The following is a 14,504-nucleotide window of genomic DNA, read 5'->3' as shown; positions in this document are numbered from 1 at the left end:
TCATTATTAGAATTTTCAGTGAGAAAGACATTGCTTTGAATACTAAATCTGTCCCTCTAAGTTTTATGGCCTTAAACCTTGTTACTTAAGTTCTCTGCATCCCGCTTTGCTCAGCAGTTGAATATGAATGAGAACACTCAGTTTACCGAGTCTCAAAGATTGTCTCACATAATAAGGTGTAAAGTGACTGTCCTGTAGTCCGCACTCAATCTACAGAAACCTTCCTACTTGTCAGTATGCTCTGTGTTATCCTCCTAAGAACTCAAGGGAGTAAACCACAGGGGGTTCCCGGGCAGATATTTAAAACTAAATGCTTGTACTTGAAATATCAAGGTTCAATCATCCAAAAAATTCACTTCTGCAAGAGACAACATTCTCCAGAACTTTTGGACAAATGATGTGTGAATATACAACTGGGTTCTTACAGAACTTGTTCTGTGTGTGCAACATAATTGTGGAGTGTGCACATGTGTAATTGTGTAAGCCCCAAATCCTGTTCAGATGCATATATTAGATGCATATATTCAGATGCATATATTAACTTAATAGATGTTAGGCATTTAAAATATTTTCAAATAGATGTGACTTTTCCCAACACATAAATTATGATAAAGCAATCAGAAAAGATGAAAACAGTTATAATTACAGGATATATGTATATGTGTACACATATATATGCACAGTTATAATTAGAGCATATATGTATATATGTGAATGTGTATAACTGATACATATACACAGATATGTAGCTGTGTGTAATAAATTTTTATCTTACATCTTACAATGCAAATTTGTAATCTTTTCCCACCAAATACTTAACATGGTACTTTCAAACTTATGTAAAATATTAGATTCTCATCAATGAGGATGATATAACCAAAATGTTTATATACCTGAAGTAATTTTAATTTTGAGCAGGATAATGATAACAGGAGATGTAGTTCATTCATTTTCCTTCTTGAGGTTAGGTGCACACAGGGCTGTGCTGTTGTTGCCGTTCAGCCGCCCAGTCGTGTCCGACTGTTTGCAACCCCATGGATGTGGTGTGCACAGAGATAAATCATTACACACACACACACACACACACACACACCTTCAAACAAAGTTACACAAACACATCAAACTGAAATCGCAAGCAGAATTCCATGGCTGGAGCTCCAGGTCTCAGGGTTTCCATGACCTGAGCAAGGGGGTGTCCAACCATGATTCCAGGAGTCCCTTCTGTTCACTTGTTAGCCACTGACTGTGCAAAAAATACAGAGTAGAATATGTACCTTAGGTATGCCAGGAAACTGATCAGGCATCAACCACTGAGAGTGAAAAATCTAGGGCCTCACATCAGTACAACATTTTATTTTGCAAATGGAATCTGAGATTTAATTCCCAAAGCTGAGTGTTTGGCTTGTTTGTAATAACAATAATAAACACAGAAAGTTGGAAAGGTACAGCCTGGCCATGTTCCTCAACAGGATAAACATCTGCTAATGATACCTAGACACTGTGTCCAGTGGGTCAAGAAAGCAGTGGTGTCCATTTCCTTTGTAACTTCTGTCATAAATCAAGTCCTAACTTTGTAACTTCACCTCCATAACATGGAGGTGTTCCAAAGGATCCTAAGTGCGTGCCTGAGTGACTGTTTGCATGAGTGTGTGTATGAGTGAGTGTGTGCATGAGTGAGTGTGTGCGTGTGTGCTAAGTCACTTTAGTTGTGTCCATCTCTTTGCGACCCCACAGACTGTAGCCCACCAGGCTCCTCTGTCCATGGGTTTCTCCAGGGAGTACTGGAGTGGGTAGCCATTTCCTTCTCCAGAGGATCTTTCCGACCCAGGGATCGAACCCACATCTCCTGACAGGTGGTTCTTTACCACTGAGCCACCTGGGAGGTCTGAGGGATCATTCTTCTCCAGTTTCAACCAAAGACTGAATTTGTGCATAGTGAGCACCTCCCTTCCTCTCATGTCCTCCCCAGAGACCCAGAGTCTCAGTGAAGGGCCTTCTACCAGGGAGAGGAAGCCTGGAGAGAGACTGCGGAGGCCCGAGGGAGGAGACACAAAGACAGACGTTGTTTTGCCATTGCCACGATGTCTCTAAGTCAAGTCCAAATTGGCTACGAGGACAGCAACCCTGTCTTTGCTTTCAGATGTGGCCTGGGTGCCAACCAGAGTCCTTCGCTTACTGAGAGCTTACTCTGCACTGACATCAAAGTGTAACATATCTTAGGATGGATAAACCACAAGGTCCTACTATATCGTACAGGGAGCTATTGACATTCTGTGACAAACCTAATGGAAAATAGTTTGAAAAATAATTATATCTATAAATGTATAGCTGAGTCACTTTGCTGTACAGAAGACATTAACACAACATTATAGGTTAAATACATTTTACTACAATTTATTTTTAAAAAGCATAGCATAGACAATGCCCTTAAAAGACCCTGTTCCCCCCAGAATCACCTGGGGCACAGAGAGACACCACAACCAGCCTCAGTGGACAGGCAGAGCTGGGAGTTTGGCTCCAGAGCACTCCACCTTTCCTGACAGCAAGGGCCAGGCCTGAGGTCCACACAGCACAACCCCAGTCAAGGGTCCTCGTAACTCTCTAAGGAGGCGGGACAAGAATTATCATCCTCTTTCACAGATGAGAAGCAGGGACTCAGAGGCTCGCTGAGACTTGTCCCAGTTTCATAGATGCTGAATGGTGGAGCCAGGCCCCAAACATGACATCCCAACCAGGACATTCGCTAAACCGTCATTGGGAAATAACCAGACATTTCGTTTTTGGTTCATGTTGTCTCATGGCTCACTTGCTGGACTTGCCTCATCACAGGCATGGTGTCATGAGTTCAGTGGCTCTCCCCAGGCTCTCCCCTCAGGTGGGACAATTGGAAGAGGAGCCCGAGGCAGCTGCCCAGAGAAGTCCCAGTCCTGGAAGCAAGGGTGTTTGCACAGACTTTACACCCTGAATTCAAGATGACTGTTAAGTAAGCAAATGAGCTACCTAATTATAGGGGGATAACAACAGAGCCTCTTGATGAAAGTGAAAGATGAAAAAATTGGCTTAAAACTCAATATTCAGAAAACTAGGATTGTGTCATCCGATCCCATCACTTCATGGCAAATAGATGGGAAAACAATGGAAACAGTGAGAGGCTTTATTTTGGGGGGCTCCAAAATCACTGAAGATGGTGACTGCAGCCATGACATTAAAAGACGCTTGTTGCTTGGAACAAAAGCTATGACCAACCTAGACAGCATGTTAAAAAGCGGACATTACTTTGCCAACAAAGGTCCATCTAGTTCAAAGCTATGGTTTTTTTTCCACTAGTCGCATATGGATGTGAGAGTTGGACTATAAAGAAAGCTGAGTGCCAAAGAATTGATGCTTTTGAACTCTGGTGTTGGAGAAGACTCTTGAGAGTCCCTTGGACTGAAAGGAGATCCAACCAGTCCATCCTAAAGGATATCAGTCCTGAATATGCATTGGTAAGACTGATGCTAAAGCTGAAACTTCAATCTTTTGGCCACCTGATTTGAAGAACTAATTCATTTTAAAGGACCCTGATCCTGGAAGATAGAAGATTGAAAGCAGGAGTAGAGGGGATGACAGAGGATGAGCTGATTGGATGGCATCACAGACTCAATGGACATGAGTTTGAGTGAACTTCGGGAGTTGGTGATGGACAGGGAGGCCTGGGGTGCTGCAGTCCATGGGATCGCAAAGAGTCGGACACGACTGAGCAACTGAACTGAACTGAACTGAACAGAGCAAAGCATTGAGGAGCCAGCCAGGCATCCCTCTCCAGGAACATCTCAGCCAGCCACACAGGAGAGTCTAGTCCCCTAAAATAGCTCCTTTATGAGAAAGAAGAAGGGACCCTTGAATGAATGTGAACCTCAGAATTAGGGAAACACAGTGTCTGGTGAGGCTGTGTAGTGACAGAGTCTCAGCTCGAGAACCAGTGACCAGCACCTCCCAGCAGTGAAGCGTGGCTTGGAAAAGGTGCGGGGGGGCTCTCTTATTCTGAAATCCTTTGAATCAGAAGGTGAAAAGTTGTTCCAAGTATCCACACCAAAAAATTCATTTGCCTTTGAAACCTCTTGGTCAAATACTAAATGGCCCTGAGCTGTTATTTTATTTTATGCCAAAGCAGATGCAGGTCCGGTCCCTAGGTTATGATGATCCCCTGGAGAAGGAAATCGTAAGCTACTCCAGTATTCTTGTCTGGAGAATCCCATGGACAGAGGAGCCTGGTGGGCTGCAGCCAGCCCATGAGGTGGCAAAGAGTCAGGCATGACTGAGTGACTTAGCATGCACACATGCCAAACTGCAGTTTAGAATGTTCTTGACACATAACGTGATCTGCACATTCTTCTCGGGCCTCTTTGGGACACTTTGGGATACCCTTCTTCTGCCAAGCACACTCCAAAATACTTACAGGCGCAGGCTTCCTGGAGAGCAGACACCTGCCTGAAGAGGCAGCCCGCAGGCGTCTGTCTGAGGGGCTAACACATATCCGGGATCCAGGAGGTGTGCAGAACTCTCCCTTGGGATCTGAGCCTTGGTTCTTCCTTAAGGAGTTACCATGCCTTCCCTTACGTTAACTATTCCTCAGTGCACTGATTGAGGTTCTAGGCTAACTATGCTTCCCTTTCCCTTATTTTGTATAACTGTACATAACTAAAGGGATATATTAATATAATATGCAGGACTGTTTCACTATATCTTTGACTTTAAAGATACACATCATCTCACTTGACAAGAGCTGACTCAGCACACATTCTTATGGATTGAACATTATCTCAAGAAAAGTAGTCTCTGTATGTGTGCCAACATATGTACATAAATATATATATACAAATGTGTATGTACATATACATGTATATGTACAAATACACATGTAATTTAAGCCTGAGCAAGTCAATCTTGAGGAAAGTAATTTTTCTATGTTAGGCCATTTAGTTATTTATTCGACAAACAGTTAATGAGCAATTTTTGGTTTTTGTTCGGTCTCTAAGTCGTGTTCAACTCTTTGTGACCCCAGGGACTGCAGCATGCCAGACTTTCCTGTCCTTCACTAACTCCTGGCATTTATTCAAACTCATGGCCATTGAGTTGGTGATGCCATCCAACCATTCTCATCCTCTGTTTCCCCTTCTCCTTATTAACGAGCAGTAAATACTTATCAGTGAACAATAATATTATTGCTTATTAATGAGCAATAATTGCAGGAAATACCTTAAGTGGAAGAGATAAAAAGGATGCCTGTGAACTGTGGATTCAAAAGAATATAGTAAAGATATTCATACTATCCCTACCAACTTCTCTCACGTGAGCTTTGCAGACTCATCTATCAAACCCTAAAGGACATTGAATTTCTAACACGATCAAACCCAAGGTGACCAGACCATAACCTAATGAGACTGAAGCTTTTATTGCATTGGCTGCTGTCCCCTCCCAGTAACTGAATTTGCCTATTGGTGATTTTTTCTATTCTTTGTGCTTCGTTTGAGTGGTTCCTCTCCTGAATTCTGTAACCATCAGGCACTGCCCACTCCTCTGTCCATCCAAACTGACCACATTGCCCTTTCTCCTCAGCCTCTTTCCTTTCCACAGAGACCCCTTGTTTCTACAGACTTGGTCTCCCACATGGGGACCCAGAATTCTTACAACTCCTCCTCTATATCTGCTCCATCACCAAGTATTAAGGCAAGCCCGGCTACCCTCCCTCTCTTCCCATTACCCCATCATAGGTTATCATTTCACCATCCTTAGCCTCCACATTTTCATCGTGTTTAGCTTCTACTTCTCCCATTTTTCCTTTTTCATCCTTCGTATGTACTCCCACTAGAAAAACCTTCTAAAACATATTTTCAGGGTTAATCCTTGCTCAGCATCTTTCAGATCTGTTTCCCCTGGCCCAGAAAGCAACGTGTGCAGACTCTCAGAGGCAGCGGGACCATGCACGACCTGGCTCCATGCTCTCTCTCAGCCCCATCTTTGTGTCCTTCTCGTCAAGAGCAATAGCCCTGTGATCACGACTGACCTGTCTCAATGCCTGGTCATTATTGCTCTCCTTGTATGACTCACATTCTTTGATTAAGGGCAAAGTTTGTTGAATTGATCTTTCAAGCTCTAGGAGATGGTATGCTGTCTGGTTTAATAATGTCTGTTTTAAAGGAGGAAATCAATGACTAAAGAAAGGAATGAAACACATTCCTTGTGATCAACAGTGAGCATTTAAAAATTGTGACATTTGCTCTTTAGGGATGACGAGTTGGGCTGAAGCTTACGATGAAGCAGCCTTCCTCAGCTTTATCATGATTGACAGCTGTGGGCTAGATAATTCTCTTCTGTAGGGGGCAGTCCTGGGGGCTGTTGCACCCTTGGCCTCTGTCCACCTCCTGCCAGTACCACCCCATCATTTCAGTTGTGACAACCAAATATGTCTCCAGGATCCTCTGAGGTATAAGAACAACCCCAGTTGAGAACCAGCCCAATAAAACTGCCCATAACCTATTCATCTCAATATCACTAACTGAATAATAAAATAATAACAGAAACAATAGTAACATATATTGAATTTGGAAGGAAAGTCAGGTACTACACTAAATAATTTTCTTAGTGTAATATTCACCACAGCTCCAAAATTTAGTTTCTGTTGTTGTCCCTGTTTTATAGACAAGAAAGCTAAAGTGAAGTTCAGTAAAGACATAAGCCCTGTCTGAGGCAGAGCGAATTCTGGTCTCAGACAGTACGCTTCTAGGCCTTGGCTGTACTCTTAGCTCACCTTAGTACCAGCAATATTTTTAGTTGTAAAGAAAAAAAAATGACACTGCAGAATTCCAATCTTCAAACTTCAGTTCATCTCAAATATAGCATCAATCTTATGGCTAAAAAAATACATTTAAAACAAGAATTGTTCATTGTTGTTCAGTCACTAAGTCGTGTCTAACTTTTTGCAATCCCATGGACTGCAGCACACCAGGCTTCCCTGTCCTTCATTGTCTCCTGGAGTTTGCTCAAACTCATGTCCATTGAGTCGGTCATACCATCCAACCATCTCATCCTCTGTCATTCCCTTCTCCTCCCACCTTCAATCTTTCCCAGCATCAGGGTCTTTTCCAGCAAATCAGTTCTTCACATCAGGTGGCCAAACTATTGGAGCTTGAGGCTTAAGTTAGAGATATTTTGAAGGTAAGGATGGCTACCTATTTCAGTTTTCAGTGAATGATTAGATAACAATATTAAGGGTTCATATATAACATTGGCACTAGAGACCAGCTTTTTTATCTTACTGAAATTTTTCCCAACATTCTCATACCAGAGGGTATAATGTAAATGAGAGAGCAGAGCTATGAAATTCTGAAGTCATTAGATATTCATCTCAAGTGTTCCTGCTCATCTGTTTTACTGTATCTCTTTTTATTAATATATCAGTAATGTTTGTGACTGAATAGTAATAGTTCTATTAGCTAAGAAAAACATGAAGCCATTAATATGTTTTCCTCAAAGATTTTACAAGTGCAGCTGCCAGAACTTGTGCTTATGATAATAACATGAGTAAAAATCTAATTTGGAGCAAAAACAATACTGATAATTATTCGAGTTTCTCTTCAAAATCTCAAATCTTCATAAACACATATCTGATCATTAATCACTCAACTGTCTTAATTCTCTTGAGGGTAATAGACCTTTTGATTCAGTTTGGAGATTTTTACAACTAAATAGTTTTAAAATTCTCTATGCACATGCTTTGTTATAATGTGATCTTGATGTTTTTCAAATAAGAAAGATTCCATTAAAATGCAATATACATTAACAGTTTTATACAAAATGGAAGAAATATCACTAAGAACTGACCACTAAATAAGCCTGTTGATGCATGGTTGTCTAGTCCTGGACTTATACACAGGCACCATCTAGAAATTTACAGTGTAAACTTGAATTTCACTTTATCTTTTTTAGCTTCAGTTTTGCATCTGTGTTTAAAAGAATGGTGGGCAGAGTCTTAGCGACTGTACCACCAGTGAAGCCCTCTGCCTCTGTCTTCAGGTGGTCCTCTCTCCTCTTCTTATAAGGAGGACATAGCAGAGGTAAAGAATCTGCCTGCTAATGCAGGTGATGCAAGAGACACAGGTTTGATCCTTGGTTTGGGAAGATCCCCTGGAGGAGGAAATGGCAACCCACTTCAGTATTCTTGCCTGGAAAATCACATGGACAGAAGAGCCTGGGGGGGCGGGGGAGGGCTACAGTCAGTGGCGTAGCAAAGGGTCAGGCATGACTGAGAAACTGAGCACAAAAACAAAACAAAACTCAGATTGGATACAGTTAAACAAGGCTTTGTCAAACTCTCCTGAACCCAAGTGCCTGATACTTGAAACTGTAAATGATATATCCCTTTCTGGTTTTTGTTTTCAACTGCTGCTTAGCCATCCCCCCTTTTTTTTGTCTTATCAAATGCCCTGAGTTCCTAGAACATTGGCATGCCATGCATTATGATTCTATGTCTTTGCTGACATTCTTTCTCCGCTGTTTGTGACATCCTGCCAGCTTCTAACCTGACTGTGTGGAAGAACTGCTGTTTATCCTTCAAGACTTCACTTGCTCTCTCAGTTATAAATGCTTGTGACCCTTAGTTTTGTATCCAGAGCGAGAGGTTGAAAGATATCAACAATGGCTGTCTCCCCTTCCACTTGGGGGTCTCCTGAGGTCAAAGGGAATTTTTAATCATCTTGTTATTTCCAATATAGATCACACATAATACCTAATACTTTCGAGTTGAATAGCAGTGTTTAACTGAATTGAACTGAACTGAATGAAAATGAAATGAAATGGATTGACAGTGCCCTACTTTCACAGAGCAGCTGGAAGGATAAAATAATCCATAGGTATTTAAATACTGACTCAATCTCATATAATCTGCAGGGTTTTGGTCAGATTACATATCTTTGCCTTAAAGTTTACATCTGTAAAAAGAAAATAATCATAATAACCTATCATGGCATTCTTAAAGGATCAAATGAGAATAAGTTGAACAAAATGCACAGTCAGCTCCTGGGACATCGCAGATTGTCACTATCTAAGGACCTAAGGCATGAATCTAGCAGAGAGATGGCATAACTTGCTCTGGATTTGGTTTTCCTTTCTGTGTTATCACTAGTATATTTTTAGGCAATGATCTAAATGTGTATCTTTAAATGGGATATACCATAGCACCATTAAAAATAATTTGCAAATATACATTAATGCCCCTTGACATTAAAAAAAAAAAAACTATTCAAGTTGTCATTTAATTCTTTTTAATTGTCACAAACATCTTTTAAGCTAATTTGAAAAACTTTCTTGTTGGCAAACTCTGGGATATAATAAAACAGTGATACATCTCCTGTTTTCAACTTTGACATGTGAAGAGTTTGGAAGTTATCACTCCCATCCTCACAATAAAATAAAAGCTGAACAAACTGAAAATCAATAACTTTTCTTGGACCCTTTGGAGAACTGAGGTTTCAGGGTAAGCTGCCAGTCTGAAATCTGGAGGGACAGGTGAACAGATCATCACAGCCAAGATCAGCCCACCTGGAGCAGAAGTTGCTGGAGCCATAAGCTGTAGGAACACGTAATAGTAATTTCTATGAACTGCTGAGGGCTGAGTTGGATAAACATGAGGGTAAGAGCCTATGGGGGAGCTGCTATTGTGGGGGGTCCCTATACTTCATGGGTTTTACCTACAGGAACTTTGCCAGTTTCTCCTGGGTAGGACCAGAGAATGGCCCAGTCCTGGCTCTAGGCCAGGGAACCAGAGGATTCTCTATAATGAAGACCTACTCACCAGGGAAAAACTTTATCAGAGACTCTCCCATCTGGGAAAGGGCATGTCACCAATTCCAGACCCTTCTAGATTTCCCCTTTCAGCTAACCGAGGGGAGGAGGGACCTAAGAAACATCTTTGAAGACCACAGCCCAGGGACTCAGTCACACTAAAACTCTGAAATATAATCATGAGGTTTTCAAGTGTGTAGGGTCAAAGAACACGTCCCCTCTCTGGAGCCTTAAAACCACAACAGCTGGGCTCCAACGTAATAACTGAATGTTAGCTGAAAAAGTTGCAAAACTAGTGACTTTGAAGCCTTGGCACCTACAGATACAGCAGACATTAAAACATACCCAGCTCCAACTCAGATTAGCAAAACCTCAGATTGAAAGTCTATTTACCTCAGTTTCTATTACTAGATGTAGCGTGTTTACTTTAGAACAACAGTAACAAAATATGCAGGTCATGGTGAAAATACAAAGAAAAGCAGTCTGAAGAGACAAGACAAGCATCAGCATTTGTCTTCAATTTTAGAATTATCCCATAGGGAATTTAAAATAGCTGTCATTAATATTGGCTCCCCAGGTGGCTCAGTGGTAAAGAGCCTGCCTGCCAATGCAGGAGATGCAAGAAACATGGGTTTGATTCCTGGGTCTGGAAGATCCCCTGAGGAGGGCATGGCAACCCACTCTAGTATTCTTGCCTGGAAAATCCTATGGACAGAGGAGCCTCGTGGCTACAGCCCATGGGGCCACGAAGAGTTGGGATATGATGGAGTACACAGTGTATCATTAATCATTAATATACAAAGGGCTCAATATAAAAAAAAATGAGAAAAGATGGCAATGTAACTGTAGAAATAGAAATTCTAAGAAAAACTCAAGAGGACATGCTACAAATAAATAATGCTGTAGTAGAAATGAAGAATGTTTTTGATGGCTTTAACAATGGCAACCCAGTCCAGTACTCTTGCCTGGAAAATCCCATGGGCAGAGGAGCCTGGTGGGCTGCAGTCCATGGGGTCGCTAAGAGTCGGACATGATTGAGCGACTTCACTTTCATTTTTCATTTTCATGCATTGGAGAAGGAAATGGCAACCCACTCCGGTGTTCTTGCCTGGAGAATCCCAGGGATGGCGGAGCCTGGTGGGCTGCTGTCTATGGGGTCACACAGAGTCGGACACGACTGAAGTGACTTAGCAGCAGCAGGACATATCTAAGCAAAAACAATGTATCAGTGAGTTTGAAAGGAATCAATAGAGCCATGTCAAAATGCAGAGAAAGAGGCATTTAAAACTAGTTCCTCATATTTCCCCTCCTAGTTTCATTGAGCACTTGATACAATTCAATTCTATTAATTCTCTTAGCAACAGAAGCAGAGGGTACACTTTTCTAACTCAGTGTATGAAGCCAGAATAACCTTAATAGTAATAACAAAACCAGATAAAGACACTGCAAGGAAGAAAAACAACATAACAATATATTCCATGAACTTTGATGCAAAAATCCTCAACAAAATATTGGTTAGTTACATCTAAAAATATAGAAAAAAAGTACACTATTACAAAGTGGAAGTTATACCAGGTATGCAAAGTTAATTATCTGTGTTTCTCACTAGTCAGTTTGTATTCTTGGTTTCTCAGCTATTTCTTTTAACTTTAACAATAACAGCAACAGCAACAAATCTATGACAATCTCATAATTAGATACTTATTTTTCCACAGCTGAGGCAAATCCAGTGCTGCTAAGTTCCCCTGCTTATCATTTTAGACATGCCATCAGAAAATTAGAGGAGAAATTGAGGGAACACGGAATCTTATCATGAGGATGCTTTGCCCAAATCTATTCTTCATGGTTTCACAATTGTTATGTTTTCCATAAAATCAATCTCCATGTAGACCGTTATGGTGAATTTCACAACAACTAATACAATTACCCCCAAATGGAGAGAGGGAGCACTGTGAGAAAGTGTGATCTTAGTGAAGAAAGAGTTATCTGGGGGGTCGTACCAATTTCCAGTCTTTTCAAGGAGCTTGGAGTGAAGCATGTGTTAGAGGTGAGAATTATATTGAGGAGTCTTCATTAGCAGCTGTTTTTGATCAGGGATTTAGAAGTTAGCACCTGTAACAAAGTGAGAATTGAATTTGGAATGGATTACCTACCTTGAGTAGAAGTGTTGTTGGGTGGAGCTTAAAGCATTTGCTGAGAGGTCTGGAGGAAAGCCCCTGGAAGGGCCGTCCTTCTAGCTGGACAGCCCCGGGGCATTGAGCTTGTCACCTTTCTGTTGTATAAGCTTGAGCTGACACTTTACACCTCTGAAGCCTAAACCCCCATTAGCCAATGGTAGTTATAACACTGACCTGGCAAAACAGATGGAAAAAAGTCAATCTAATAAGAATATAAGGCATCGAACAGTCTCTAATGCATAGGAAAAACATTGAAGTTACTCAAACACTCCCTATAAAAGTTTCCTATTTCAGCTCACTGCAATAAACACTTCTTGAAATATCTAGAGCCCTAAAAAGTTATTCCAGAAAATATGGCTTGTACTCCTATTGTAGATAATCTTCTATTATTACCTTAAAATGACTGTGTTTTTTAAAAAATTATTTTTAATTGGAAGATAATTGCTTTATAATATTGTCTTTGCTTCTGCCATAATTAAAAAACTCAGGGTAATTGGAGCACAGATGGTAACCATAGTCCTCTCTGAGTTCAAACACATGAATTTAATAAAATATTAATAACAGAGTCTTTATGGATTACGCAGAAAACCAAGTCAAGGAGATGCCCATAGCATAAAAGAAGGAAGGGCCCAGATAGCAGGTGAGGAGCAACCGCGGCACTTGACCAGGTCAAGGAAAGAAAGAGAAGACTAAAAGGAAGAAGACGTATAAAACCACAAGATGCTGGGATGGATTCTACCTGAAAGGAAGGTTTAGAGTCTCTTTTTTTGTTATTTTGGGCTAGCTGAGAATGGGAATTCTTCGGAGACATGTTCAATCTCTGCTGTTAAGGAGATGAAAGTCCAGCAGGGAGATAGATAATGGATAATGACCACTAAACTGAATCTGTTCACATGCAGTAGTGAGCACAGGCCCCCGAGTGCCATGGCACTCCAGAGGGGATGGATGGTGGCGGAAGACGGTGAGAGAGGGGAACAGAACTGAGGTCCCGGACTGGGGCGCTCCAGTGAGACAAGCCCTAGTTTAGCCTCACAAAGACCTTTACTGTCCGACTGTTCCAGTCTGAAAATGCTGGTCTAATTGTCTTCTTCGGCATAGAGGGTGGAATTCACCTCCAGTCGATATGAAAGCCCACCAGAATTTAACTCCCCAGAGGCAGAGAGTCATTCTGGTTTACAAGTATACAGTGTGCAGCACACAGGCTTGCACGCTGTAGGAACTTAAAAGATGTTTGCTGTTGTTGAATAGAGAACCCTATCAAAGATGAGCTATGGTAAACTAGGAGGCTCGAGTTTCCCCCCAAGGACCATTCAGCCTTAACTCCAGGAGGCCAGTGCAATGTAGGAAAAGCACAAATGTTGATGGAGGGCCCACTGTCCATTGGAAATTTGCTTAAATTTGGCTTAACCGCACCTCAACGGACTGTTGATAAAATGCTGACTTAGCATTTCTGTGAGGCCCTGTTTCCCTACTGAGAAACAGAAGCCAGGTGAGAAGCCTGGCCCACGTTTAGGTCTGCACAGTGGCATGTACATGACACATGCATACATACTTCTATGCATGTATGCACACATACCAGCTGGAGTATCCATGTATCTGGGATATTTGTTCACGTGCCTGGGCCGGTGGATGAAGTTGGAGGCATGTGTCACTAAGTTTTTCTAAGCTCTGGCTGCTTGTGGGCCACTTTAATAATAAACCATGATAACTTGAATAATAGCTTCACCAGGAAGGCCTCTGCTTGTAACATATTTTACCTGCTATCACATAAAACGAGTAACATATTCCCACCAAGAACTGTTAGGGTGCCAGGGATCCCATTTTGCTCAGGGATTCTTCTCTAAGAGTTTTCTGCCCATTTTCCCCCTGGATGCAAGGTGCCCGCAAGGTCACTTGGTCTCTGTCTCACCAGGGCCATGTGGCCACCTCCCTCTACCAAAGGGCTGAAATAGGGACCAGATGGGTCTATTTTAGCAGCTGTGGACCTCTTCGCAGTTATTGATGAGGCAAAGTGACACTGAGTATATTAGAGAATTAAATTTTTTAAGAACTTATTCAATTAGAGATCATTATGCAAATATTTTTGACTCTTTGACCCTGATAAGATAAGAATAGCTATTTTGACCCTATAAACTAGATGCCAAGAAAACTGTTGACACCACATGTTTACAAATACAAAAAGTTAAAAGAAGTTTATACTTACATTGATTAATTTTGTCTTAAATATATGCTAGGATGGATACTCTTAAACTCAATTTCCCAGACTGCATTTCCATACAACACAGCAAGTCATTTCTATTTTCTTTCCATTGTGCTTTTACTGAAGTGCAAATAAAGTTGACTATTAAAGAAATACCATATGTATTTTAAAGAGAAGGTTTACTATATTTATATTTTAATGCAAAGCCAATTTATAAAATATAGATATATAATAGAAATCATTTTCCCAAGTTTACTTTTTGAAGAAAATTTTACTGATTTGTGTCTGCCAAGAAGTTTTTATTG

Source organism: Bubalus bubalis, chromosome 12 (genome assembly GCF_019923935.1).
Source record: "Bubalus bubalis isolate 160015118507 breed Murrah chromosome 12, NDDB_SH_1, whole genome shotgun sequence".
In the NCBI taxonomy this organism is placed as follows: domain Eukaryota; kingdom Metazoa; phylum Chordata; class Mammalia; order Artiodactyla; family Bovidae; genus Bubalus; species Bubalus bubalis.
The sequence above is the reverse complement of the archived record's forward strand: the minus strand, read 5'-3'. Positions refer to the sequence as shown.